General features: G+C 42.4%; 1 long non-coding RNA gene across 1 annotated transcript in view; it reads right to left on the reverse strand.

Annotated features, from left to right (window-relative positions):
* Positions 1-11,422: 11,422 nt before the first annotated feature.
* The window catches only part of LOC141156399 (uncharacterized), a 99,529-nt gene continuing 83,877 nt past the window's right edge, over positions 11,423-27,074 (reverse strand). The window contains exons 2-3 of the long non-coding RNA XR_012247603.1: positions 11,875-11,943; positions 11,423-11,542 (exon numbers count right to left, since the gene is read on the reverse strand). This is a non-coding gene — a long non-coding RNA (uncharacterized lncRNA). The remainder of the gene's footprint in view (positions 11,543-11,874; positions 11,944-27,074) is intronic.

Below are 27,074 nucleotides of genomic sequence, written 5' to 3' on the forward strand. Positions count from 1 at the left end.
CTCTGCTGTGCTCTACGCTGGGTTTTACAAGTGGCCCAACGTGCTCCCGTCTGATCACCTGTCTAGGCCTAGATAAGGCACACACCTGTCTTGGAATTAAGACTCTTGGTCCTGTTTTACTGTGCCCCAATACCTGCTTTCCTGTGTCCTGTTGGCCTGTGGTCTCCAGTGCTTCACGTACCTTCTCCATACCTGCCTTCCTCTGTCCTATTTGCCTGCGGCTTCGAGTGCTTCAAGTCCTCGCTCTATATGTGCCTTTCTGCTGCTGCATCAACACCCGGGATCCATGTGCCCACCCGGACCTTGGCTTATAGGATACAATTCACAAGGTGAGCCGTATAACACACACTTTGTGTATTTGCTATAGACTTTGCCAAGAAAATTTGCGTGTGCAAAATCCACAGCGCAAGACAATATCAGAAAAGTCAATGAGATTTCAACAACATGAAGTGGAATATTTCTGCGTGGAAATTGACATGCATTGCATTCTTTTTTTCAAATTTGCAGCGTAGATGTGGATTTTATCTGGTTTTATGACCCTTCTCTCTGCCAGCTCACTCCACTGGCCAGCAGATATGGACATGAACCAGGAGTTCCTGTGTAATGTCAGATCCCTTTATAGAGGTGAAACGTTGAAGGCCAAGGTTCCCCTGGGACCATCTAAATTGAGTGGCTTGAGCAAAACCTTTCCATGGAACTCCTATTAACAGCAGCCAGGCTACTATGAGTAGAACTACACTACATATGGTCTATCTCATCAATGTAAAATTGGTCAAGTTTTGACACTCAGTACCTCCACCGATCAGCTGATATCTGCTCTGGTAGTGACCAGCTGTAAACAATGTACAAAGCTGAAACTGCACAGCTCCGTACATTGTTTAGTGACCCCTCCCGGGCACTGCATTTTATCTCCTGAATATTGACTGAATTGGAGATATGGTTATATAACTGGAAGCGGCCATTAAACAATGTACGATACCTCTGCAAGAGCAACATGTGTGCCCTTTGCAGTCCAATAGCTCTTCATAATGCACAATTCTGCCTGTTTTAGAGGTGGAAATGGACCCCTTATCTCTCGGGCCCCTGAGAGTAAGCTTCTATCTGACGCTTCTGGCAGTGGCTGAAGAACATATGGATTAAGCTTTTCTTTTCCCCCAAACTTTATCTGTTGGGGAATAGTCAAGAGCAGTGTCGGACTGGGGTGCCAAGGGTCCACCAGTAACCAACTCCAAGGTTCCACTTTTCAGCTACATGCAATTGTGACATTATCCTCAATCACAAATTTATATAACAATGAACTGGGTAGATTGTTAGATGAATAAGATGCTGCCTTTGTCTGTACATAGTGATTCAAGTATATTGTGCCAAGTACTGCTCATATAAGAGGGTGGTGGCGCACCGGAGGATTCTCCTGTTCTCCAGTGGGCCAGTCCAAACTTGCCAATGAGATATCTGCCCCTGGAGCAGATATTAACTAATTGGTAGGGGTGCTGAATGTCGGACCCTACCAGTCTGTTATTAATGACATGTCTCACAGATACGCCATCAATATGGACAACCTCTTCAAGGTTCACTTTAATTGACTTGTGTATTCAAGGTGGCGTCAAATATTTGATCAATTTTGCTGTGGATTTGCCATAATGAAGCCATGAGATAAGAGGCATGCTGCACGTTAAGTTTGCACTATGCAACCCCTATTTGTAGGTATTATGTATCACGCATTACTTTGTGGCACATTTTAGATGCAGAATAACAGTGGTCTTACAGTATCATTCAACATATGACTTTTGGGTAGAAGTAGAACATGATGGGTCCTCAACTAAAAAAGGTAAAATTTGACCGTTTCAGTTTACATTTAGTCTTGAAGCAATTTCAGATAAAATGACAGGAGAAAATGCAGAGACAGTTTTTTTTTTTTTTCATGGAAAGATTACATTTTTTTAGTTAGAAGACTGCCCGGGGGAACGAACTTGTGGTTAGTAAAATAAGCAATTAACCTGCAGACATTGCTGTGTAAGAAATCACTCAGCGCTAGATCCTAATCCCTGTAATTTAAGTCGACTCAACACCTGCAGAAATTATCACTTCTCTTCTTTAAGTTTACTTTTAAATGATAAGTACAAATAGTATTTTAGGCTGTAAACCAGGCGGTGCCTAAAACGTCCGTATCAGTACTATACTGGGAGAGTGATGTCAGTATGGACGGCTGCTTTCACAACACTGTTTGATTTATGGTTGTCAGAAAAAATGTATACAATGATAAAAATGTACAAGCCAAGCTTGCTCAGGTGAAGGGTCTGTAGCAAATGTAAAAAAAAATGTGAAAAATTCATAGTATGCAAACATATGCAATAAACCTAAAAATGCTTTTACAATATATTCATGAGGACTTCGATGAGACTCTACCGCACCGCCATACCTGCTGTCTCCATAACACTTAAAGGGGTTATCCATTTTTTCTAAAAAAAAAATTCTATCCCTCTCTACAGAGCAGAGGCTTTGGAGGTTGGCCCACATGTTATTGCCATCACTGCTAAGTCATGACTCCAGTAGTATGGTACGTGGCTGCTGATTGTCTGCAGCTATCATGTGCTGGGAGTTTGCAAATAGTGTGCATTAAGCACACTGTCAGGAGTCCTCTCACTTGCCAGATCAAGGAGGTGGTCATTAAATTCTCATGTGCTTTTCTCAATAGAACATTAATTAATTGAGGGAAGTGGATGAGAATCTAGTCGGCATGCAGAGTTACTAGAGTTACTGAGAAAATTTCTCACACCGGGGAAACCCCTTTAAGACTTGAATTCTAAGAAAGCATTTGGGAGATTAGTTAATTCGCTGGAAGAAGGACAGATCAGACATCTTGTTCCATAACAGAGTACAAATTGGGGGAAAGCTCGGTGCAGATTCTGCAGGATGAGGGAGTGTAAATTCACACACACTTAGTATTACCCCTGCCATTAGTAAAATGGAGACCCCTCGTAGATTGTAGAAGGAGAAATAAGTACAGAGATATGCTGATACACGAGAGCTAGTGAAGGCGACAGCAGCATCTCATACAGACCTCACATCCAGCATGTATTACAGGGAGGAAAATGCCAGATGAGAAAAGTCTGAAACAAGGAGCAGTTTGCAGGGTGAATATTGAGGTCTAAAAATAAATGAAGAAATGAAAATCTGCAGCTATCAAAACTCACACAGGTTGTAACAATGCTACTCACTTGCGAGCGATCTGAGGTATCACAGGAACCATTTCTATTTAAAGTCCAGCTGGTTTATTTCAGTCCTCATAAACCGCAACACAAGGAAAACTTAAATACAGCTTTTGTAGTGACACATAAAGTAATAAGTCCATAAAATAGTGCTGGTTAGCCCACCTGGCTTAGAGTCCAGCTTCTTAGTCCTTTAGCAAAGGCATTCAGTCCAGAAGATCTGCACACCTCCATACACACAGACATGTGTCAGACAAACAGGTCTCAGGCTGATTTCACACGATACGTTTTTAATGCGTTTCCGCGGCGTTTTTGCAGTTGCGCAAACGCCACGGAAACGCATTAAACACGCATGGTAGAAGGGCAGCAATGTTCCCCAATTGAAATCCGCATGTGCTGTGCCCATGATGCGGATTTTTCCGCAGCGTAAACGCTGCGCTCAAAAATCCGCAGCATGTCAATTAATTTTGCGTAAACGCGGCGTTTTCGCCGCCATTGACTTGCATTAGAACGTGCCAATTCCGCAAGACTGCATTTGTACTTGCGCTATTGGCGCGTTCTAATGTGCGGATGGTACCCGGGTGTGGAGGAGAGGAGAGTCTCCTCCACACCCAGGTACCATTAAAAAGCTGTAAAAACAAGAAAAAATAAAAAATAAATGTATACTTACCTTCTGTCGGCCCGCGCACCGCTCCTGCTTGGTTCCCGGCACTTTGCAGTGAGTTGAAGGACCTGCGCTGACGTCAGAGTCATGTGACGGGTCACATGACGCTGACGTCGGCAGGTCTTTCAATTCAAAGTTGCCGGCGAGGGAGAACGGATTGAGCAGGACAGCGCGGGCCATCAGAGGGTAAAGTATACATTTATTTTTTATTTTTACCACTCTCTCGGGTCACACTATATAAATCCATGCTGTTTGCATGGATTTATATAGTGTGACCTAGTTGTCAAGCACTTTCCAAGTGATGCTAAAATCGCCTGGAAAGCGCTTGTCAATCCACATGCGGAAACGCATGTGGATCCGCATGTATTCCGCAGGAAAAACGCATGCACAATCTGCATGCGTTTTTTCTGCCAGGGAGATGCAGAAATGATGCAGAAATTTTCTGCTTCATTTCTGCATCGTGTGCACATACCCTCATTGTATAAAGTTAACCACACCCAGGGGTGGAGATATGGTGAGCAGCCATCTCTCCCAACTCTTCAGCTGCTCACAATCAATCTGTCATGTCTGATAAATCCCTTTTAGTCCTATATGCATTACTACCCATCCACTAGGTGTCTGACAGCCTCCCTACAAGGTTAAAATGTTTTTTTACCATGTCAAAGATGTCCATTGCTCATAGATATGCCTTCTGTTCACAGTAGAGTAGGCTGAACGGCATATACAGATCTGCCTTGTTATGGAAGCTTAGCTCTCCTGTGAGCTTCTGCCTTTATATGACGAACACACCATAAAAGTTTTATTTCTCATATCAAAGGTGCTTTGTTCCTTAAAGTTATTCATCTTTCCTGGGTCTAGATGGTAAGTCTGCTAAGTTATGAAAAGGGTTTGACCTAGTATGTGAAACCGTTCACCAAAAAAAATAGCCAAAATGTTGGTGTAAATTTTGCTGCATAGTAAGCCAGCTCATTGGTGTTGTGAATTTAGACCAAATAGTCTAAGTCTATCTGCACACGTTCAGGATTTACAACAGAAAATAATTTTGCCGCAAATCCCGATGTATTGGCAGAAAAAAATTGCTAAATAAAATATGCGCGTTTTGTTGCATTTTTCACACCGATTTCCCTTACTCGTTAGTATGGGTGAAATATGCTGCAAAAAAAGCAGCAAGAATTGAAATGTTGCAGATCTGAATAAGCAACACGTGCATGAGATTTCAGAAATCTGATTCACTTTGCTTGAACTGTAAAATGCTGCATATTTAACGCAGCATTTTAACACAACAAAAATACAGCGTTTGCACATAGCCTTAAAATATGTCACATTTATCAAACCGTATGAACCACTTTGCATTTAGAGACTGTCTATTCGAAGTCTGCACTAAGTATTGATAAATATGCACCAATTTGTCTCCATCATTACTTGTAATTTTGGGCATGTTCTGTTTAATTTCATATGATCTGACCTACTTTTATTGCATACCTGCTATAGGCAATTAATTCACTTTTCACATTAGATGATATCTCCCTTGTGTGTGTCTCTTGATGGTAATATCCTAGTTTTCCAGATCTAAATCATTTTGCTACTTTTTTATTTTCAAGGAATCTGCTGTATAAATGTGCATGAAAAAACAGAGATTCACAAATGTTTTCATCACTACATTGAAAATCGCTTATTATTATAATCATTTTATGTATTCATTATGAATTATAAAAACCATTGCATTTTGCAGTGCTTTTATGTCTCTTTCTAGGGCTTTACACTGAATTATCGAAAATAGGATTGAGCCAAGCCACTGATGAAACCACTGGATTCAAGGGAATCTGTCACCAGATTTTGCCACCTAATCTGAGAGAGACATAATGTAGATGCAGAGACCCTGATTACAGTGATCTGTCACTTACTGAGCTGCTTGCTGTAGTTGTGATAAAATCACTGTTTTATCAGCAGGAGATTATCACTAGAGGACTAGTAACCCTGCTGCTTGGTAGTCTTCCATATTCAGGGTCGGACTGGCCTAGTTTAAAAAAAAAAATGTAAAAAATATTTAAGGTACGTGGGCCCTTTAAAAGCATGGGAGTCAGTGGCGCATGCATGCGAACCTGACCCGCTGCGATGCTCATGGCTGGTAGCCGCTTCACCACCCGGCGCACCCAGGTAAGTGCTGGGGCCCTGGGGGGAAGGGCGCTATTGTGTCAGGGGAAGGAGAGCCCCCCATTGGGGAGGGAGAGCCCCCACCTCATGGAGAACTTCCCCACCTCCTCCTCAGATACGCACCCCTCCTCGAGTGACGTCATCGTCTTCTGATTCTGACATCTCAGGGCAGAGGGCGAGGTGACGTCACTACCACCCTCTACTCTGAGAGCTGCAGAGTCAGAAGACGCTGACTACACCGGACCTGCAGGGAAAGGGAGAGGCGAGGATTTGATTTTTTTTTTTTAAAGTAAACAGCCTCATGGGGGCCCATATACTGTATGGAGCAGCATGGGGGCCCATATACTGCATGGGGGCCCATATACTGTATGGAGCAGCATGGGGGCCCATATACTGTATGGAGCAGCATGGGGGCCCATATACTGCATGGGGGCCCATATACTGTATGGAGCAGCATGGGGGCCCATATACTGTATGGAGCAGCATGGAGGCCCATATAATGTATGGAGCAGCATGGGGCAATATAATGTATGGAGCAGCATGGGGCCAATATAATGTATGGAGCAGCATGGGGCAATATAATGTATGGAGCAGCATGGGGCCAATATAATGTATGGAGCAGCATGGGCCAATATAATGTATGGAGCAGCATGGGGGACCGTATACTGTATGGAGCAGCATGGGGCAATATAATGTATGGAGCAGCATGGAGCAATATAATGTATGGAGCAGCATGGGGCCAATATAATGTATGGAGCAGCATGGGGCCAATATAATGTATGGAGCAGCATGGGGCCAATATAATGTATGGAGCAGCATGGGGCCAATATAATGTATGGAGCAGCATGGGGCCAATATAATGTATGGAGCAGCATGGGGCCAATATACTGTATGGAGCAACATGGGGACAATATACTGTGTGGAGCAACATGGGGACAATATACTGTGTGGAGCAACATGGGGCCCATATACTGTAGGGAGCAGCATGGGGCCAATATACTGTATGGAGCAGCATTACATGGGGTCCATAATTCTATATGGATATGGTCACTGTATCACCTGTATATACCTGTATTACAGCATATATAGGTACTCTGTATATGCTGTAATGTCACCGGTGATCACTGTATTACCTGTACACTATATACAGGGCTCTTGTGTATAATGTCACCGGTGATCCCTGTATTACCTATACACTATATACAGAACTCCTGTGTATAATAACCAGGAGTGGATGATAAATACAGAAGTGGTGACTTGTTTCTATTATACTTTTCCTCTGATTGTTCCACTCCTGGTTTTGGCTTACAAATAATGATGTAAATTATTGACCAAATACTGAACGTGACCAAAGGATAAGTGATAAGTTATTCATTGGTGGCGGGCGACTGCTGGGGCCTGCACCGATCTGCAGACTGTGGAGCTTTTATCCTCATTAGTATGGAGTGGCATGTGCGTCTTGACCACTTATCCATTCATTATCGAAGGGGCTGAACTTGGCTTTTTCTGGAAGCCCCAAAAAGGATGAATGGAGCTGCGGTCAGACATCCCACCTGCAGATTCATTTTAAAATGGGGATAAAAATTCCCCATTCTTCCGATGGGTGCGGTTTCCAATGCTCGGACTCCACGATCTGTGGATTGGTGATGTTTTGTTTTCATCAAAGAACCCTTTAATGCAAACTACTGTAATTCTACATCCCAGTTACAGTATGTGTACAGTAGATGTGCAGGAGCCGTCTGAGTTTTACAGTTGATGCTCCACTCTAACGGGAATAATGGCTAACAGGCATTTGCATATAGATGTAGGGTGGGCCCCTAGAGTAAATTTTCCCTGTGGGTTCCAGACACCCCAGTCCAACCCTGTTCATATTCATGAGCTCCATATAACCCCACCCCCACCACTGATTGGCAGCTTTCTGTATACACTGTGCATAGGCAGAAAACTGCCAATCAGAGGTATGGGCGGGTTATAGAGTGCGCAGCATTCAGAAAACTGCAGCAGATAAAACAGTGATTTTATAAAAAAATACAACATGCAGCCCAGTAAGTGATAAATCACTGGAATCAGGGTATCTGCCCCTACATCATGCTGCTCTCAGATGGGGTAGCAAAAACCTGTATTTCCTTAACATAAATAGAGTTCAAAGTTTGAAACTCTGTGCTCCATTTTTCTAGCACGTAGTCTACCACTTTCTTGTGCCAGTCTACAAAGCCAGATACTGCTGGAAAAGAGCACAAATGGAGCCAAAGTTTCAAACTGCTGACCCTATTTAATTCAATGGCTTCATCATTAAATTTTCCTCAGTTGTCTTAATCACATTTTTTGGTAATTCAGAAAAAAAGCTCTAGGAGACATGAATGTGACTCGCCCCATGGGCCGTGGGGTACCCTGAACCGGGCTTCTGTACGATGCTGGGAGTAGTAGTGGCAACCCGATCCCGATCTCCTGTGGCAATCTATTTATAGATTTGGGAATGTCCGACTACGCCACCCGTGGATTGCGGTCAGGGATAACCGCCGCTGCAAGGCAGACCGCTGAGGCTGGTGTTAGTGTGCAGCACAGAGATAGGATAACTCCCCACGGGAAGAGTGTAGCCTCAGGGCAATGTAGGTGGATGCTGGGGGTGATGGTGCAGACGCAGCATAAATCACACAGAGTCCAATAGTGCAGTTCAGGCCTTTTACTCACAGTTGTTATCCAAGTCACTTCCGTCGGCAAGGACTGCCTGAGCCGTGCTGCGTCCACCAGGTGAGGGGCTCGGTCAACCCCCAGGCAATTCAGGAGTATGGCACAGGACCCCCTTCTATCCTTTCTCTGGCCTCTCGTGGCCTCTCGTGCCCCACCAGTGACCACGCTTCTGTCCAGCTGCCTCGGGCCTTCTCTGGTAAAACTTGGTGCCAGTTTCCCTGACCCTATGTGGTGCCTTCCTAGCGGGTATAGCAAGGGGTCGCACCAATAAATGATCACGACCTCCGGTTTTTGGCTGAGGGATGATATACCTCTACCAACTTGGGAATCCGGTACCCTTCTGCGGCCTGACCCTTCACCCGATATAGCGCGGGCTTGCAACGGTTGCTGTCCGTTCTGCTCTCTTAGGGTCCCTTCTGCCTTCTTGTTTCTGGAGCCTTTCTACTCCTCTGTCTCTCCTCTTTCCTTCCTTCCCCTACTCTTCTTCTCCTCTCTGGCCCCGACCTTTTCTCCAGGCCTGCCTTCTGAGCAGAGCTCCTACAGAGCCTCTGCTCCCTGTCACCTCTCTACTGTACTGAACTTCTCCCAGAACTAAGATGGCCCCCACCTTTTATCTGATTCTCTGTGTCTGAGCTCAGGTGACCTGCACCCAATGAGCTCCTTCCTATGCTCCAGAAACCGTCCCCTTCTGCTCCTACACCACTGGGTTCTCTCCCCCCTCCCCACTCCAGCCAGGGACATGGTCAGTTGTGCCTGCAATTATATGGGAGCACCGTCGAGCTGTTCCCCGGAAATGGGGTGAGTCTGTGTGTGTGTCTATGCGGCTAACTGAGCCCTGGTCCACACTCCATCCTTACCTGGGAGTGGAATATCACACCTCTGGTTGAGGTGCAATACCCCTGTGGCAACCGAACCCTCGGGGCGCCACAAATGCATTGCAACATACAGTGTCAACAGACCTTAATATACCCTGTATAACATTTTCTGCACAGTAATAGCCAGTTTGCCAAGTGCAAGGACAGTTCTGTGACAAAGTTAAAATGACATGTTTTAATGAATAATACTGTCTGGTGTCTTTACTGAAGATGAAATAATCCTGAAGATCAATGGGAAGAGTGTGTAAGCTCAGGAGGCTAAAGATTTCCAAAAATACTGGCATAATGAATGGTTTAAAAGGAACTCGATTAAAATCTCTGTCTAGATGGAATCAGAGAGTCTCTAAAACGCTCCGGCTAGGGAGAAACCTGTCAATCAACCAGAGCAGTGCGGGACAAGCCAGCCAGGGGCAGCACTGGACTAGTCTCCTCTCTCCCTATGGTCCTCGGTTGGCTCCTCAAATTATATCTTCTCTGAAACATCATAGAATTTTAGAGAAAAGCATACCTGTCTGCAAGCATGTAGCCAGGCTCCGATTCATGCTGCCCGTGGTTTGGTCAGCAATGGTTTCAAAGGCTATAACAACAGCACAGATCTACAGTTTTGGTGGACCAGTCCAGTTGTCAAGAGATTCTGGAATGGAATATTTAATTTTATCCACTCAGTCATCAGCATGGGGAATGACCTGTCCCCTTTGATATTAGTATTAGGCTGAGTGCCCACGAAGCGGATTTAATGCATTTTCGCGGCGGCATTTCCGCCGCGGAAATGCATTAAAATCGCTTGTTAAGAGGTCAGAGATGTATCCCAATGATAATCTGCATGTGCTGTGCACATGCTGTGGAAATTTTCGCTGCGGATTATCATTGCGGAAAAATACGCAGCACAACCAATTTGGGCTCGATTTCGCCACAAAATCGCGTCCATAGACTTTCATTGAACCACATAATATCCGCATGTATATACATGTAGATATTATGTGGTTCAATGCGTGGATGGTACCTGGGTCTGGAGAAGAGGAGACTCTCCTCCAACCCGGGTACCATGGTACCTGCAAGTAAAAAGAGAATTATAAAGTAAAAAATAAAAAAAGTTATTCATACTCACCTCTCCGGCAGCCCCCGGTCTTCTCCCAGCCGCGTCCTCTCTCCTCGGCGGCCCGCAGGACCTGCGGTGACGTCATTTAGTCAGCTGATGGTCACGCGACCGCTGACGTCAGTGGTCAGGTGATGGTCGCGTGACCGCTGACGTCAGTGGTCAGGTGATGGTCACGCGACCGCTGACGTCAGTGGTCAGGTGATGGTCGCGTGACCATCAGCTGACTAAATGACGTCACTGCAGTGACTGGTCTTTGGCAGGTTGTGGCCACCACACCTTGTGATTGTACTTCAATGTAGCTGAGGAGTAGGAAAATATTTTTTTGTCTTTTGTCTGCAACGACAACTCATATTGGTTCATCCTGAACAAGTTTGCAGACGGACATAAGCACATACCCCCTCTGTTGTCAATTCCAGTAAAATATAACACAAACTCTCTAGAGTAATTCCTCTTATGTATGTCATTGAAAGAAAACACATACAAAACAGCCCAGCAGCCAATTTATATTTTTACAAATTAACATCTTAAGTGATTCATTCCACTTTGTAAAAAAAAAAAAATCCTACATAATTGAAGCAATGAGCCGAGAAGCAATTACACCCAAATATTACTAAATGAGATAAATGGAGAGAGGAACACTTTGACATGACTGTGGCCTTGTAAGATATTGCTGCCAGGCACAGAGATAAACCCGCTTATCTCACAATGCACACATTATTATTCATATCTTCTGGGTGACATCATATCGCAAATCCTAAAGATGGATCTAGCCAGAAAATGTACTCACACAGCCCGAGATGACCAGATACATGTCCACAACACTGTAATAGCTGGAAAATTAGATTTAGGCCTACAAAGAAGAAGATAAAGAATAATGTAGAAACAATTGTTACTAATATAGTGCAGCTTCTTCCTTCCATCTAATGATATTAACACATCTTGCTGTCAGCAAGGGCAAGTATTACATATAATCCTGTGTCATCTTTATTATTACTGTTGGTAATAGAATACTAGAAGTAGAAATACCAGAATATAAAAAGGGATAGAAATGTGCTAAATATTATTCTGCAAAGAAAGACACCCCAGTGCTGATGTATGTGAAGGCTTTGACTAGTCATTAGTGAGAAAGTGGCACAAGACCAAAAATTTAAAATTGGGGCTCTTCTGTTTACTGTCTCATACCTTCCTTGTAATGTCCAGCTTTTGTTTCCCGTCTTTGCCCCCTCATCCTGTTTGTTAAATTTACAGTTCCTAAAAAAAAAAAATATATATGTATTGTCAAAAAAGAAGTGGAGCCATGCTTCTTCACAAGCCTAAGGCTACTAGTAGCTACTTCTTGTCACGGGTGTGTCAGGTGTGATAGACAGTCGTTCTGGATCCAACTGTATAAGGTCATTGCGCTTGGCTCTGCAGGCACCTTCTTGATCTTTTTCATCTCTGTAGTGATATCCTTCTCCATCTAGGACCTAGCAGTGACCTCCACCGGCAGCTGCTAATTGACACACCCTTGCTGGGTGTTTAAATACCTTCAATCTCTCCAGAGAGTCGTCAGTGATAGCTCTATTTTCCTCTGTCCAGGTTTGAAGTACCAGTAGTCGGCTAGTGTCTTCTTGGAGTTCCCTTGGAGGACAGTTGGCGTGATTTCTCTGGTGTCTTTTCAAGCTAAGTGTTTCCCTTGTCTGTTTACCTGTTTATCTTTAGTTGCAGTGGGGGCTGACTAGTGCTCACCCCATCCCCTCCCTACCTAGGGCCTATCGCTAGGGGCAGTCAGGGATTAGGTTTCCTGCTCGGCAATAGGTGCAGAACCTATTTAGGGACGTTAGGGGAGTCAGGGTGACTGTCAGATCTGTCTAGGGGTCTCCACTTCCCCCTTTCTCTAGTGTTTGGGCTTCCTCCCTCTCTTCCCCTCGTTGTGCACTTAGTATTTCCTTCACACTGCGTGACACTTCTATCACATGCACATTCTTGACTTTCCATTGATTTATTTATAGGGGTTGCCTAATCTTCTTTCTTCAGAAGTGCACTGCTCCTCTCCTTTACTGTTTCCCTTTTATCAGGGTTTGTGCAGTTCTGAATATTGACAATCTAACGTATTGTCAAACTTGTGGCCTGAAATGTGCACTTTCCAAGGCACCACCGGAGGACTACGCACTTTCAGACTCAAAAGCAAAGAGCTTGTAAGCGCACGCTACTTGCCACAAAACCAGCCCCTGGTAGACGGCAGTGGTGGCAGGCATCCTGGGAAGCGAAGTGTAATCTATATAATTAAATAGGTTGTCCACAAATTCTTAGGATAGGTCATCAATGACCTATCAGCTGTTACTGGTGGCCGGAACTGCTTAGTTACGGAGCTGCTCATCCCTGTTGAGAGAATAGTGGCTGCATACTGCATACCCACCCCCTATTGATTTCAATAGATGGCAGATGTGTAGTACCCCACTGCGGCCACTATTCCATTGACAGAGTTGTGCTGTGCAGTTTCATAACTGAAACGTTTCATATGACGCAAATACTGGAAACCGCTTTTCGGCGGGGTGTTGGGTTTCAAACCCCCACCGATCAGATATTGATGACCTATCCTAAGGATAGACCATTATCCATCAATGTTAAAGTCCTGGACAACCCCTCTAAAAATTCATCCACTCCTGTGAGCAGATAGGATTATTAACAATTAACAAATTGCAAAGTTGCTTGTTTTTACAAGTGTTTTGCAATATTACCCACTTTTTACGGGCTGAAAAGAAGAAAAGTCTGCAGTCACTCCATGTGACTACATGCTGCCAAATCATGATAGTGTTCAATATGCATACTGTCACGATTCCCCTGCACTGGCAGCACGAGTGGGCAATCATGTGACCGCATATTTGCAGAATATTTTACACATTAGAGTGAATGCAGACTTTTCTTTTCAGCCAGGAAAACTCCTTGAAGTTGAGACAACCCCTTTAAAATTAACACTTTATTCCAGATTAAGAAAGCCTATGCTTGTTTTTCTGGCCAACATATGAAGGTCTTATTTTACAAATTTATTTTTATATATAATTCTATTATGTTCTTCGTAAACTGAGAAATATAGAGTTTCCAATAACTCCATTTGGTTTAAAATAGATTTATAAAAATTATTTTTATTTTATAGAGCTGACTTAATCTGCAGCACTTTACACTTAGAGGGGACTTGAATATAAGACATTATAGAGTGTCATAGAAAAAAATTTAAATCTATAAAGACATCTCCAGAGAAGGGAGGAGTGCTAGCACATCAACCTCCATTGAAGTAGGCCTTCACATAGAACATATGGGATTAATTAAACCTAGGAACAGAGGGACTAATTAAAACAAGAGAAATAAGAGAGAGAGTGCTAACACTTCAATCTACATTGAAGTAGTGGCCTCCTGCGGTGACCAGATAATTACAACAGAGAGATTTGCTAGAGAGAGGACTCAAAGTCTGAGATTCGTATATTCAAGAGGCAGAGAAGTGGAAAATCTAACACTTGCAGAGGTAACTGTTCTCTTCAAAGAAAAACTAGACAATTGCAGTCAAACACTTTGTCTCCGTTTTTTCCGTCTTTTCCATAACTGTCTCCGGTGTCCAGATATGAATATTGGGGTTTGCAACAATCCGATATTTATGGGAGATATATTATAACAAACATTGTAACAAAGGGTCGCGAGAAGAAACATGACGACAATATCTACTGTCTGGGACCTCCAGGGGCAACGATCTCCTGTAAGTTGGGGATCTCATGAAATTCTGAAATCCTAGCACATCCCACAATCAGCCAACACATGAGCTCATTAAGGGGAGATATGTATGTGTAACCTTTATCTGATACAAAGCAGTATTTGGGTTTGGGTCATTCATCTGTCATGGAAGAAGTACCTCCCTCCTCTAAGCTCTGAGCCATCTCCGTGACATCCGGTTTAGTAATTCTCTTTCGTTATTTCTTTTAATTTTATGCAATTGTATATATCGTATTATTTTGTTCCCATTTTGTATCATATTTGCATATTTCTTATAAACACTGCCTACCTTTCTGGATTAAATATATTAAATTTAATATCTCTGTTCCTCTTGCTCTGTAAACCGCACTCCTGAAGCAATTTGCTATCTTGTAACAGGTGTCCAATAGGCCTGTATAAATGATTGGTGGTGGCAGCTAGTAGTGGGTTCTTTTTGTGTTATTGAAGAGCTGATAGTGACCGTATCGGGGTATATATATATATATATATATATATATATATATATATATATATAATATATATACAGTACAGACCAAAAGTTTGGACACACCTTCTCATTTAAAGATTTTTCTGTATTTTCATGACTATGAAAATTGTACATTCACACTGAAGGCATCAAAACTATGAATTAACACATGTGGAATTATATACTTAACAAAAAAGTGTGAAACAACTGAAAATATGTCTTATATTCTAGGTTCTTCAAAGTAGCCACCTTTTGCTTTGATGACTGCTTTGCACACTCTTGGCATTCTCTTGATGAACTTCAAGAGGTAGTCACCGGAAATGGTCTTCCAACAATCTTGAAGGAGTTCCCAGAGATGCTTAGCACTTGTTGGCCTTTTTGCCTTCACTCTGTGGTCCAGCTCACCCCAAACCATCTCGATTGGGTTCAGGTCTGGTGACTGTGGAGGCCAGGTCATCTGGCGTAGCACCCCATCACTCTCTTTCTTGGCCAAATAGCCCTTACACAGCCTGGAGGTGTGTTTGGGGCCACTGACCTGTTGAAAAATAAATGATGGTCCAACTAAACGCAAACCAGATGGAATAGCATGCCGCTGCAAGATGCTGTGGTAGCCATGCTGGTTCAGTATGCCTTCAATTTTGAATAAATCCCCAACAGTGTCACCAGCAAAGCACCCCCACACCATCACACCTCCTCCTCCATGTTTCACGGTGGGAACCAGGCATGTAGAGTCCATCCGTTCACCTTTTCTGCGTCACACAAAGACACGGTGGTTGGAACCAAAGATCTCAAATTTGGACTCATCAGACCAAAGCACAGATTTCCACTGGTCTAATGTCCATTCCTTGTGTTCTTTTGCCCAAACAAGTCTCTTCTGCTTGTTGCCTGTCCTTAGCAGTGGTTTCCTAGCAGCTATTTTACCATGAAGGCCTGCTGCACAAAGTCTCCTCTTAACAGTTGTTGTAGAGATGTGTCTGCTGCTAGAACTCTGTGTGGCATTGACCTGGTCTCTAATCTGAGCTGCTGTTAACCTGCGATTTCTGAGGCTGGTGACTCGGATAAACTTATCCTCAGAAGCAGAGGTGACTCTTGGTCTTCCTTTCATGTGAGCCAGTTTCTTTGTAGCGCTTGATGGTTTTTGCAACTGCACTTGGGGACACTTTCAAAGTTTGCCCAATTTTTCGGACTGACTGACCGTCATTTCTTAAAGTAATGATGGCCACTCGTTTTTCTTTACTTTGCTGTTTTTTTCTTGCCATAATGCAAATTCTAACAGTCTATTCAGTAGGACTATCAGCTGTGTATCCACCAGACTTCTGCACAACACAACTGATGGTCACAACCCCATTTATAAGGCAAGAAATCCCACTTATTAAACCTGACAGGGCACACCTGTGAAGTGAAAACCATTTCCGCTGACTACCTCTTGGCATTCTCTTGATGAGCTTCAAGTGTGCAAAGCAGTCATCAAAGCAAAAGGTGGCTACTTTGAAGAACCTAGAATATAACACATATTTTCAGTTGTTTCAGACTTATTTGTTAAGTATATAATTCCACATGTGTTAATTCATAGTTTTGATGCCTTCAGTGTGAATGTACAATTTTCATAGTCATGAAAATACAGAAAAATCTTTAAATGAGAAGGTGTGTCCAAATGTTTGGTCTGTACTGTATGCCATGCGCTGGAATCAGAGGTGTATATACTATACGCTCACTGTGAGTTCCCCAATAACCGGCCTAGTAGTGGAAGCAGCGGTGGCCTTGTCCATCCCTCATCAGTCAAGTGCGTAATTGTCCTGATGATTGGAGGCAGCGAAGTTGCGTTCCCCTGATAAACTGGTGACAGTGGTGGGATCTGCTTGATCTCTCTGATGTCATCTGTGACAAAGTGGTAACAGCGGTGGGATCTGCGTGACCTCCCCGGCTGTTATCCTTGACACAGAGTAATATATTGTTCAACAAATATCAAGTGGGGGCTCTGCTCGCATGCTTACAATCTATGGGTTTCTCACAAATGGCATTGGTAGCTTATTTGAGAGCAAACCAGTGCCTCCTGCCATACTATAACATATAACAAAGTAAATATAGAAACTCTGTGCTCCATTGGTTTCACCATTAACGGTCAATCATAAAACTGAGACAGAACTCTCTAAATATTTTATATAAATGATGCAGGTAATGTGGCATTAGTCAAAAAAATGAGTTCCCATTCTAGGATATGGAAGCCAAAAAGAAAAGTGGACATACTTGGGAGGTGGAAAAATAAAGCGGGTGTTTGAATTTTGGATTCTTGGTTGGCTCGTCTTTAGAGAGAAAGATGGCATCTTATTGGAATATTTTCTTCATCCTATATGTCAATTCATTTATGACACTAAATTTATGGCTTTGTGGAACTTTGACATGGATTCAGAAGACCAATTTCTCAAGGAGCCAAAGCTGCTATTAAGGTTGCTGTTTTTATTGGCAGACAAGCATTCTTTAAATTTTTCCATACATTTCAGCACTACTTTCGAGGCGGCAATCATTAGTAAACCAGGTGAGCTCCAGTGTTTGCAGTGAACCTGCAGTGATTCATCATTACCTATGGCCTCCTCATCCTCTCCATTGACATCACTTGGCTACACACATATAAACATTGTAGTAATGATAATAATATTTCAGCTCTAGTATCTTCTTGGGTGTTTGATATGTTTAAATTATTGGTGTAATTATTCCTTTAAGGGCACAAATACAGCGAGGAACAAAATAAAAGAAGAATGTACAAGTTGTCATTGTGATCGTCTTTCTACATCTTTATGTCCTACATTTACCATATAGTGTAGCATTGACATGGCATATACTTTTCCAAAATCAAAAGCTGATACCAAGTAGAAAAACTTCCAGAACATTGTGGAAGTTCTTCAGCACAAAAAAAAAAGTTGGGGAGATTTATCGAATCTAGTCCTCAGAAAAATGCAAGGAAGAAATTTGCTACAGTCAAATACTCAATGTTTCATCTGATTAGTTTTAACTATTAATAGATGTAACTATTGAATGGGATAGCCCTTCCTTACTATTAAGAAAGGGAGACCAATTCAGAAAAAATCAGTCTTGAGACAAACCGAAAGTGCACATATACCAGTACCATGAAGTGTCCAAATAATGGCAGCACATGATGACTAAAGAAATGATCTATATGGTGGCCAAATAATAATGCTCTAATTTTACTACCACACACAGTCTACAGAATAGTGCTACAATGTATACAGATATGTCACCATGCCAAGCATCAGGAACGGGTATGCCCAGAAATTTTTGAGACATCGGGACGTTTGCTTCTTTTTATCTTTCAATAATCTTGTGATGCCTACAAGGAGTAAATATGAACTTCAGATAACAAGGCTAAAATCATCTTCTAAAGTAATAAAGTTTCTGATTTCACAATTTTGTCCAGTTGTGTGCTTGTCCCATATTGGTATGGTGTTCATAGAGGTGGGGAAGGGTCTGATAATAAGCTGCTTATCATCCAAAAATTGTAACATGATACAGATTATTATTAATTTATTATGCTTTGCTTATATAGCGCCATCATATTCCGCAGCGCTTTACAGACATTATCAGCACTGTCCCCATCGGGGTTCACAATCTACATTCCCTATCAGTAAGTCTTTGGAGTGTGGGAGGAAACCGGAGAACCAGGAGGAAACCCACACAGACACGGGGAGAATATACAAACTCCTGGCAGATGTTGTGCTTGGTGGGATTTGAACTCAGGACCCCAGCGCTGCAAATCAACAGTGCTAACCACTGAGCCACCGTGCTGCCCATATCCTGATTCTTCATTTCCCAACTCATGGGACCTTTGTAATGCTACAATACTATGGTGCTGGTATTTGTAAGAGTAATTAGCACAAGAGTACAAAGTAGAATCAGCATATGTCTTATCTTTTTTGCATTTCCCTTCAATATGAGCCCTAATTAACTCACATTAAAGGGGTTGTCCAAGTTTGGGCCTCAAATCTGCAGTCACTCTTTGTGACTGCAGACTTGTGAATCCTCACAGTGCGTGCTGTCTGGATTCTCCAGTGCCAACACCGGGAGTGGGCGGTCATGTGACTGCAAATATGCAATTTGCATACTTCTGGCCACATTCGGACTACACATGTCTGCATCACTCAATTCACTTCTATTGTGATCATACTCAATTCACAATACTGGCGGTCACGCGCCTGCCAGTTCCCGGCACCGGAGGATCCTGCCAGTGTGCACACTGCGTGCTGCCATGATTCACAAGTCTGCAGTCACATACAGTGAATTCAGGCATGAACCTCAAGCCTGGACAAACCCCTTTAATGTAATGTAGTTTTATGGGTTGGAGAAGATTTTAGCTATTGGGGTGTGTAAGTACATTGTCAAAAAAAACTTTGACACGTTAGCAGTTTTAACTGGTGGTAAAGTTTCTAATGTGGTTTGATTGCTGAGACCCCTCATTGATTGTTAAAATGAAAAGGTAAAAATGTTCATCTGAATTCTGCGCTCCTAAAACGACAATGCCCCTTAGTTTCACCAATCGATGGGGGTTTTACAACTTGGATACCCACAGATCCAAACATCAGATGTATCCTCATGACATGTCAAAAGTATACTTTAAAAGAAGAAAGTACTAAGATTCCCTATATTGCTACTAGCAAATAGTATGCTAAATACTTATTCAGCCCTGAAATCATATCCATAATGAATGATCACTTGTTTTTGGTTTATTCTTTTTTTTTAGATAAGATGTCTACTACTTTTACATGATGGCTACTTTCCTAATTATGTTTTATGATAGAATATCCCTAGAAGTTCTACATAAACCAGTCAAGAAAAGTTGATATTTGCACAGGAGCTTATGAATGGTTGAATGGTTAGCAAATCTGTTAAGACTTTTCTAAATGCCTCTAATTTTTTCTTATTTTGCAGACTTATTGCTACTTTAAGATAAAAATTAAAATAGCCACAGCTGTTGATGGGATTACCAATATATTGTGAAATCAGAGCTTTTCCCGTGGATTAATACATTGTTGTTTACACCTGGGCAAAGTAAACTAGTCATGAAAAGGTCTGTGCCCAGGGGTGATAGGCGTCAACGTAGCAATAAAATGTGTCTGAGTGATTTGTAGCCAAATACCTTGGTTCCATCTACGCCATAAAAATGCTTACATTGATTTTCAAGAGGTAAAGGGGTATTCTGTGTTACTCTGAGTTTCTGTTGGTAAAAAGGAATACCCACTGATTTGTTTAAAGATAAAGATCACCCCTTTTATCTAAACCAGAGGCCGGTGGTCAGTATTAGATGCTCCTGATCTACAAGGCCTCAGGCCGCACTGCATTAAAACAGGCATGATTCAGTTGTTCAAATCACTGAATGGGCTCAGGAATACTTCCAGAAATCATATCCTGTGAACACAGTTGGTCGTGTCATCCACATATGTGAGTTAAAGCTCTATCATGTAAAGACAAAGCCATATATCAACACAATCCAGAAACGCTGCCATCTTCTCTGGGCTAAAGCTCATTTATAATGGACTGAGGCAAAATGGAAAACTGTCCTGTGGTCAGAAGAATCAAATGTAAAATTCTTTAAGAAACCATGGACTCCATGTCCTGCGGACTACAGAGAAGAGGGACCATCCAGCTTGTTATCATAGAATCCTAGAATGTTAGAGTTGGAAGTGACTTCACAGGATCATCATGTCCAACCCCCTGCTCAATGCAGGATTCACTAAACCATCTCAGACAGATGTCTGTCCAGATTCTGTTTGAAGACTTCCATTGAAGGAGAACTCACCACCTCTCGTGGCCGCCTGTTCCACTCATTGATCACCCTCACTGTCAAAAAGTGTTTTCTAATATCTAATCGGTATCTTCTCCCTTTCAGTTTCCTTCCATTGCTTCTCATGTTTCCATGTGTAAATGAGAATAAGGATGCTCCCTCCACACTGTGACATCCCTTCAGATATTTGTAGACAGCTATTAAGTCTTCTCTTAGCCTTCTTTTTTGCAAGCTAAACAGATCCTTTAACCGTTCCTTGTAGGACATTGTTTGCAGTCCGCTCACAATCCTGGTAGCTCTTCTCTGAACTTGCTCCAGTTTTTCTATGTCTTTTTTAAAATGTGGTGCCCAGAATGCAGTTCCTGCATCTCTGATGGTATGGGACTGTGTTAGTGCCTATGGCATGGGCAGCCTACACATCATGAAAGCCACTATCAAAACTGAGCATTATATAGCGGCACTAGAATAATATATGTTCCTATCCAGACAATTTTTGGTGCATTATAAGACAAACTATTTGGCAAAAAAAAAAAAGAAATGTTGAGCAGCATGAATCCTACATCAGACAAAAATCTTTACATTAAATTGCTTTTCCAAGCTGCCTCTCCACTGCTGTCCCTGGTCTTTGTTGATAGACTTTAACTGGGATATCACTACCACTGCACATGGCTGCAGCCAATTAATAGTATCAGTGGCTGGTGATGACTGTGTAATCGGCGTGAGACCACTGAGCCCAGTGATTTGATGTGGCAATCGCATACTGTAGTTGTGATGTCACCGCTGCAACCTATCAAGAAGGACGCAGCAGTGGCAGAGAGGCCGCATTGGAGGTAGCAGTGGGTGAACGAAGCTCATTTTCTTAATTTTTACACTTGGCAAGCCTATTGAAATTCCCTTTAATAGTGAATTTGGCATAAAAATACATATTGTTCTAATGCTAATTCAGAAGGACAGATTTCTATCTACTGTTTAATTTTGAGGACAATACCATTCGTGCACATTATAGCATAAAAATAGTAATTAGCTTTAACGATAAGATGTGCTTGTAGTTTATGCCAAAAAGACAATTTAATTACCCTTGTCCTCATGTTAAAACCTGTTTCTGTTCCACGCAGTATAATGTGTTTTTGTTTTAATTACGCTGCAGAACAAGATGCAAAATGCTCTGGTAAATGTCATTCCTTATGTTTACCACAACTTACTTAATTATGGATGAAACATTTGAGCAACCACAATTAAATGAGTTATCTCCCTGGAGATTGTTTGCAGATCTATGTATTCGTTTATCTTGGATATATTTTTCCAGAAGCTGGAATTGAGTAATCCCATTTTAGATCACAGACTTCTCAAGTAGAGAGTGCCTCTCTCCCTGACGCTGAGAAGAGACTCTTTTGCTGAAAGTGGGCCCATCCCAAAACAGTGGCCCAGAATAGAACTTTACTTCTTATATAGACAAGCTTTTTTTCAGCAGTTTTATTTCAAGAACTATGTTAATAAGTAAGTAAATTAGGTAAAGAAAGAACAAATTAAAATAGTTTTCTCTATTGGACTATGTAGAGGGGTTGCTTGCAAGATGTCCACCTTCAGGGATCCCCAGCAATAATTTGCTCTGTGGCGAAACCTAGCAAGAACTTTTCAATTTCCTTACAGCGCCAGCTCAGGGGCTTTTGGAATTCAAAGTAATGTTTTTTTTGTATAATGCAGGTCAAAACAAGTCTTCCAGAGGGAGAAGCACTCTTTCAGTTGTACACTCTGGCCAGAAAAGAAGTTTACAAGCATCTTGGGAAGACAATTTCCTGTACTAACTCAATTCTTTGCTAGGATTTTTGAAATATGGTTTTCTGATCCAGACAGCCCCTATAATTTTATATATCCATATCGGTAGATATTATACACATACAGTCGTGGTCAGCATTATTGGTAACCTTGATTGTTTGTTATTAAAAAAAACAATATCTTCAATAATCATTGGCTATAGATCAACTGATTACCATTAGAGTATTTTAAAGGGGTTGTCCAGTGAAATCAAGTTATCACCTATAGAGAGGATAGGTGATAATTAGCTGATTGGTGGGGCTCCGACCACTGGGACCTGCAACAATTAGCGGAACGGGGAATTTTTATCACCAAGAGGGCATTTTTTTATACCGGTCATAAAATGGAGCAGAAGCTCAGACGCTAAAAGGCGCTCCCATTCATTCTCTGTGGGGCTGTCAGTAAAAGTCGAGCACAACGCTCAGCAGTCACATTGGGAATAAATGGAGCACAGGTCCCTGACAAAATCTCCTTCTGTTCAGCACCGAGATCAGGGGACGTGGCCCCTGCCAAGCTGCAGTCATTCTATCTGTGCTGTGCCTGCCCTCCCCTTCCCCTCTGCACTCGGGATCCATGCCTTTAATTTCAAAGCAAATTTATTACAGTCATAGCTCCCTCCACACTCATGGACATGTCATAATGAAGCTGCAAATACAGGTTGCGATCAACTGCAGAGGCAGAGCACTGATCTACACATGTCAGTGCTTGTGCAGCGCAGAATAAGCCATGAAATAAGCATCGAAATGTGTCCATCAGCGCCCTGGTTCTGCTCCTTGTCTGACACATGACAATACACATTATGTACACTGTCATGACTTGCACAGCAGTGGACTGCAGCCTGTATTTGCAGCTTCTTTAGGATATGTCCAGTAGTGTGGAGCAGATTTAGACTGGTCCACTAGAGAACCAGAGAATCCTCCGGTAGGCCATGGCTTCTCCTTCAGGAGAGTTCATAGTGGAAACCTTACAGCAGCCATGGGGCTCTTGAGTGGGGTAGAAAGATGGTCCCTCAGAATCAAATCCTCTGGTAGGCCCAATGTTCTTCAGTCTGACACTGGTGTGGAGGGAGCTATGACTGTCATAAAGAAGCGGTGTCACAACTTTCAGACTGAGGAGCAGCATCATGAGTGAGTATAATTTGTCTTCTCACTTAGCGTCACAGGTTTACAATGGGACATGGACCAGGAGGTAAAAAAAAGCCGCTCTGCTCAGTAAGCCTCCCTGATGTTTAGTTTACAACAGAGCATGGAGACGTGGAGAGAGGACCTTTTCCTCCTGGTCCATGGCCCACTGCAAACCTCTCAGACTGAGTGAGCAAATAAGTTATTCTCATTCATGATTCTGCACCTCAGTCTGACAACTGAGACATGTCTCGAGCAGTGTTTCTTCAGGCTGCAACCCGCCAAGGATGGGTTGTAGCCTGAAATAGGTGATGGAAGCCATCTAGCATTACTTCTTGGAGAACCTCGTTAATGTTCCGGGACACCAATAATATTAACTCCAACTGAATATAATTTAACTGATACAACTGGTAACTGTGACGCTGGTGACTACTCATGGACTAGCTGTGAGGCATAGTGGTCAAGAGGTCCAAGGTCAAAAGCCAGGAAGGTAGGTCAAAGACAGAGTGGTAAGACAAATGGATAGTCAGGGGCAAAGTCCGGGGTCTGGTAACTAAAATCAAAATACGTCAAAAGGCAAAGGGGTTATATAAACGGGTAGTAGAATGGCAAATCCAAGGTCCGGCAACAAAAGATCAGAATATCAAAATACAGAGCACAGAGTAGGCACACCACTGTACTGAAGCTACAATTGGCAATGATCTGACATTGGCAGCCAATTAAATAGCCTGACAATTATCTGGAAAAGAAAACACCTGAAGGAAACAGAACACTGACAGCTGAACAGGCCCCTGCTATCCATAGGGCGGCTGAGCTGTCACTCACAACACTGACTGCCCTGATAGCCCCTGCTATCCATAGGGTGACTGAACTGTCACTCACATCGTTCCTAGGACACATTGAGTGGCGGAATCGTGACAGTGACTAGCACTTTTGATAATAATCCAATAGCTGATGGTAACAAAATATATATTTTTTTAGTAATGGAAAAGTGCTATCAATTTGAAAATTTATTGGACATATGATAGATGTTTCTTAATAGATTGCTTATGTAATTAATATCATATAATTCGTAATGAAGCCATCTATAGTTCTAGTGTCTTCTAGAAATGGAATTGTTGACCTACTCGTACCAATTATACAAATTGTGTCATCAGTGCACTAATTTAAACTTGTAATTACATTTTGGAGGTATTGTTCTGTGATAGGAAATGTACCATACATAATGGAATTTCTCAGTACCACCCAGATTTCCACAGGAAATGTGGCTAATAGCTGTTCTATTATTATGTGCCAGCTCACTCGGAATCTTCCACTTGGTTTCTAAAATACAAATGCTGCGCAGACTATTTTTTTGTGGGCAATGTTTGACCTACCTGTCCATCTCTGAAACATTGATCTGGACGGACTGTGTTACTACAAAATCATAACATTTTGATAAGGTCATGACTAACTATAGCAGGGAACAAGTCAGGTTTATCTAACAATAAGCATAATTAGTTTATACTATGGAATCTAGGCATACAGTAGACTAGTCTGCGTCTATTTACATGGGCAGATTTTCTGCTTAAGGAAGCACCAAAGGGTGATATAGTAGATTGCAGCTTGCTTAGCTCTATGAGACAGCAATCGTTAGTGGGATTGCTTGTTCATATGCATTTTAATTATCGTCGGCATTGCATTCCAGTTTACACAGGTGATGTGCTGTCAACAAACGCTGATTTTAATATGTGCTGCATGTAAACACAGAGAACATCTGTCCTCTTATTTTACTATATGCTGGATCACATTGTATAAGATGGATTCCTGTGTATTATGAAACAGCAGGTGTCACGGGTGTGTCAGATGTGACAGACAGGTGCCCTGCAGTTGATTGTATAAGATCTCTTCGTTTGGCATTACAGACACCTTCTTAGCTGTTTCACTCTAGAACCCAGCGGCCACCTCCCACCTGCAAACTGACACCTGGCCTGGGTGTTTAAATAGTTTCACTTTGCAGCAGGGAGGGGCCGGTGATACTCACATGTCTCCTTGTGAATGCTTGGAGGCCACTTGGAGTTATCTCTCTGAAGTCGGCTAAAGCTAAGCTACTTTCTCCCGTGACTGTCTACCTTGTTGTCTTTAGTTGTCAGTGGGGATCGACTAGTGCTCATCCCCTCTTCCCTATCCAGGGCCAAGCGCTAGGGAAATACAGGGTTTAGGTGCGCATGCGGCGATTGGTGAGGAACCAATACAGGGAGGTTAGCGGAGACATGGTGATATCAGATCAGCCTAAGAGATCTACAGTCCCCCCTTTCCCTAGAGTCTGGGCTCCTTTGCCCCTTCCCTTTGTGTTGCACTTAGTCTTTCACACACCTTGCGTGACAGCAGGAGGGGGATAGAAGTAGCAGCAGAGGTAAACCCTACAGCATTCTCCTTTGTGTGCTTTAGCGGCTTCTGGCTTTGCACAGTATGTAGTAAACGACTCAGATTAACCCTTTAGAAGCAGCTATGCCCCTTTCCTTTAGCTAGGCTGTAAAATACTAACTTCATTATGTATGAGAGAAAAACAATTTTGCATATCATAAAGGTCCGGCTCCTGGTTATAGATGAGGAAAATTTGTGTTTCACAGACCATTGAGACGCATTGGTGAAATAATTTACCATGTTTGTTAAGTTGTTTAGACAAATTTATGAGAAAGAATAGTGAATTGATCCTCTCATTTTATTACATGGACCACTAGTGTGACAAAACAGACAATTCCGCAGATCTAAACACAAGGTTCCATTTACGATTCAGAAGCTGTATAGAGTAACCCCCAGTCACCAGACTTTATATTCACTCTGGTAAAATGAACCTAAAGGCTTACAAATTACTTAGATTGACGATAATGACAATAGGAGGTTCCAGACAATAGGGCTCAGAAAAATATGTTCTTTAAAAAAATAACTTTACTACGTATCATAAAAGCACAAAACATCCCATAAAAAAAAAGACACGAGATCAACAGATATCCAAAAGGGTAAGAGAAGTGTGTGAAAAATATGATATACACACTAACCTATGAAGACGAGGGTAAAATTGGGCGGAGGTTCAACAGTGAACATAGACTAAAAATACTTGTGAGTCTCTAGTATTCCCTAAACAAGTGATCGTGTCTTATTATTGAGGTTGTCACCCTTAAGTAGGGATGAGTGGAACCATGGAAGTTCAGGTTTTGGTACCTGACCCGAACTGTAGTCCAAAGTTTGGTTCGGGAGCCAGAGCCCGAACCACATTGAAATAAATGGAGACCTGAACTTTGGATCTGGGAAAGAATCTTTCTCTCTCTACAAAGGACTTTCCCCAAAACTCCGAACATTGCAATGGACGTCCGGGAGAAGTCAGTGTTTCGTGTCTCGCGCCAAACACTAACTGTCTAATACGAACCCCAAACTTTTAAGTCTGGGTTCGCTCATCTCT

This window comes from Phyllobates terribilis, unplaced genomic scaffold, assembly GCF_046119375.1.
Source record: "Phyllobates terribilis strain yellow unplaced genomic scaffold, ASM4611937v1 Scaffold_8__6_contigs__length_399053987, whole genome shotgun sequence".
Taxonomy (NCBI): Eukaryota; Metazoa; Chordata; class Amphibia; order Anura; family Dendrobatidae; genus Phyllobates; species Phyllobates terribilis.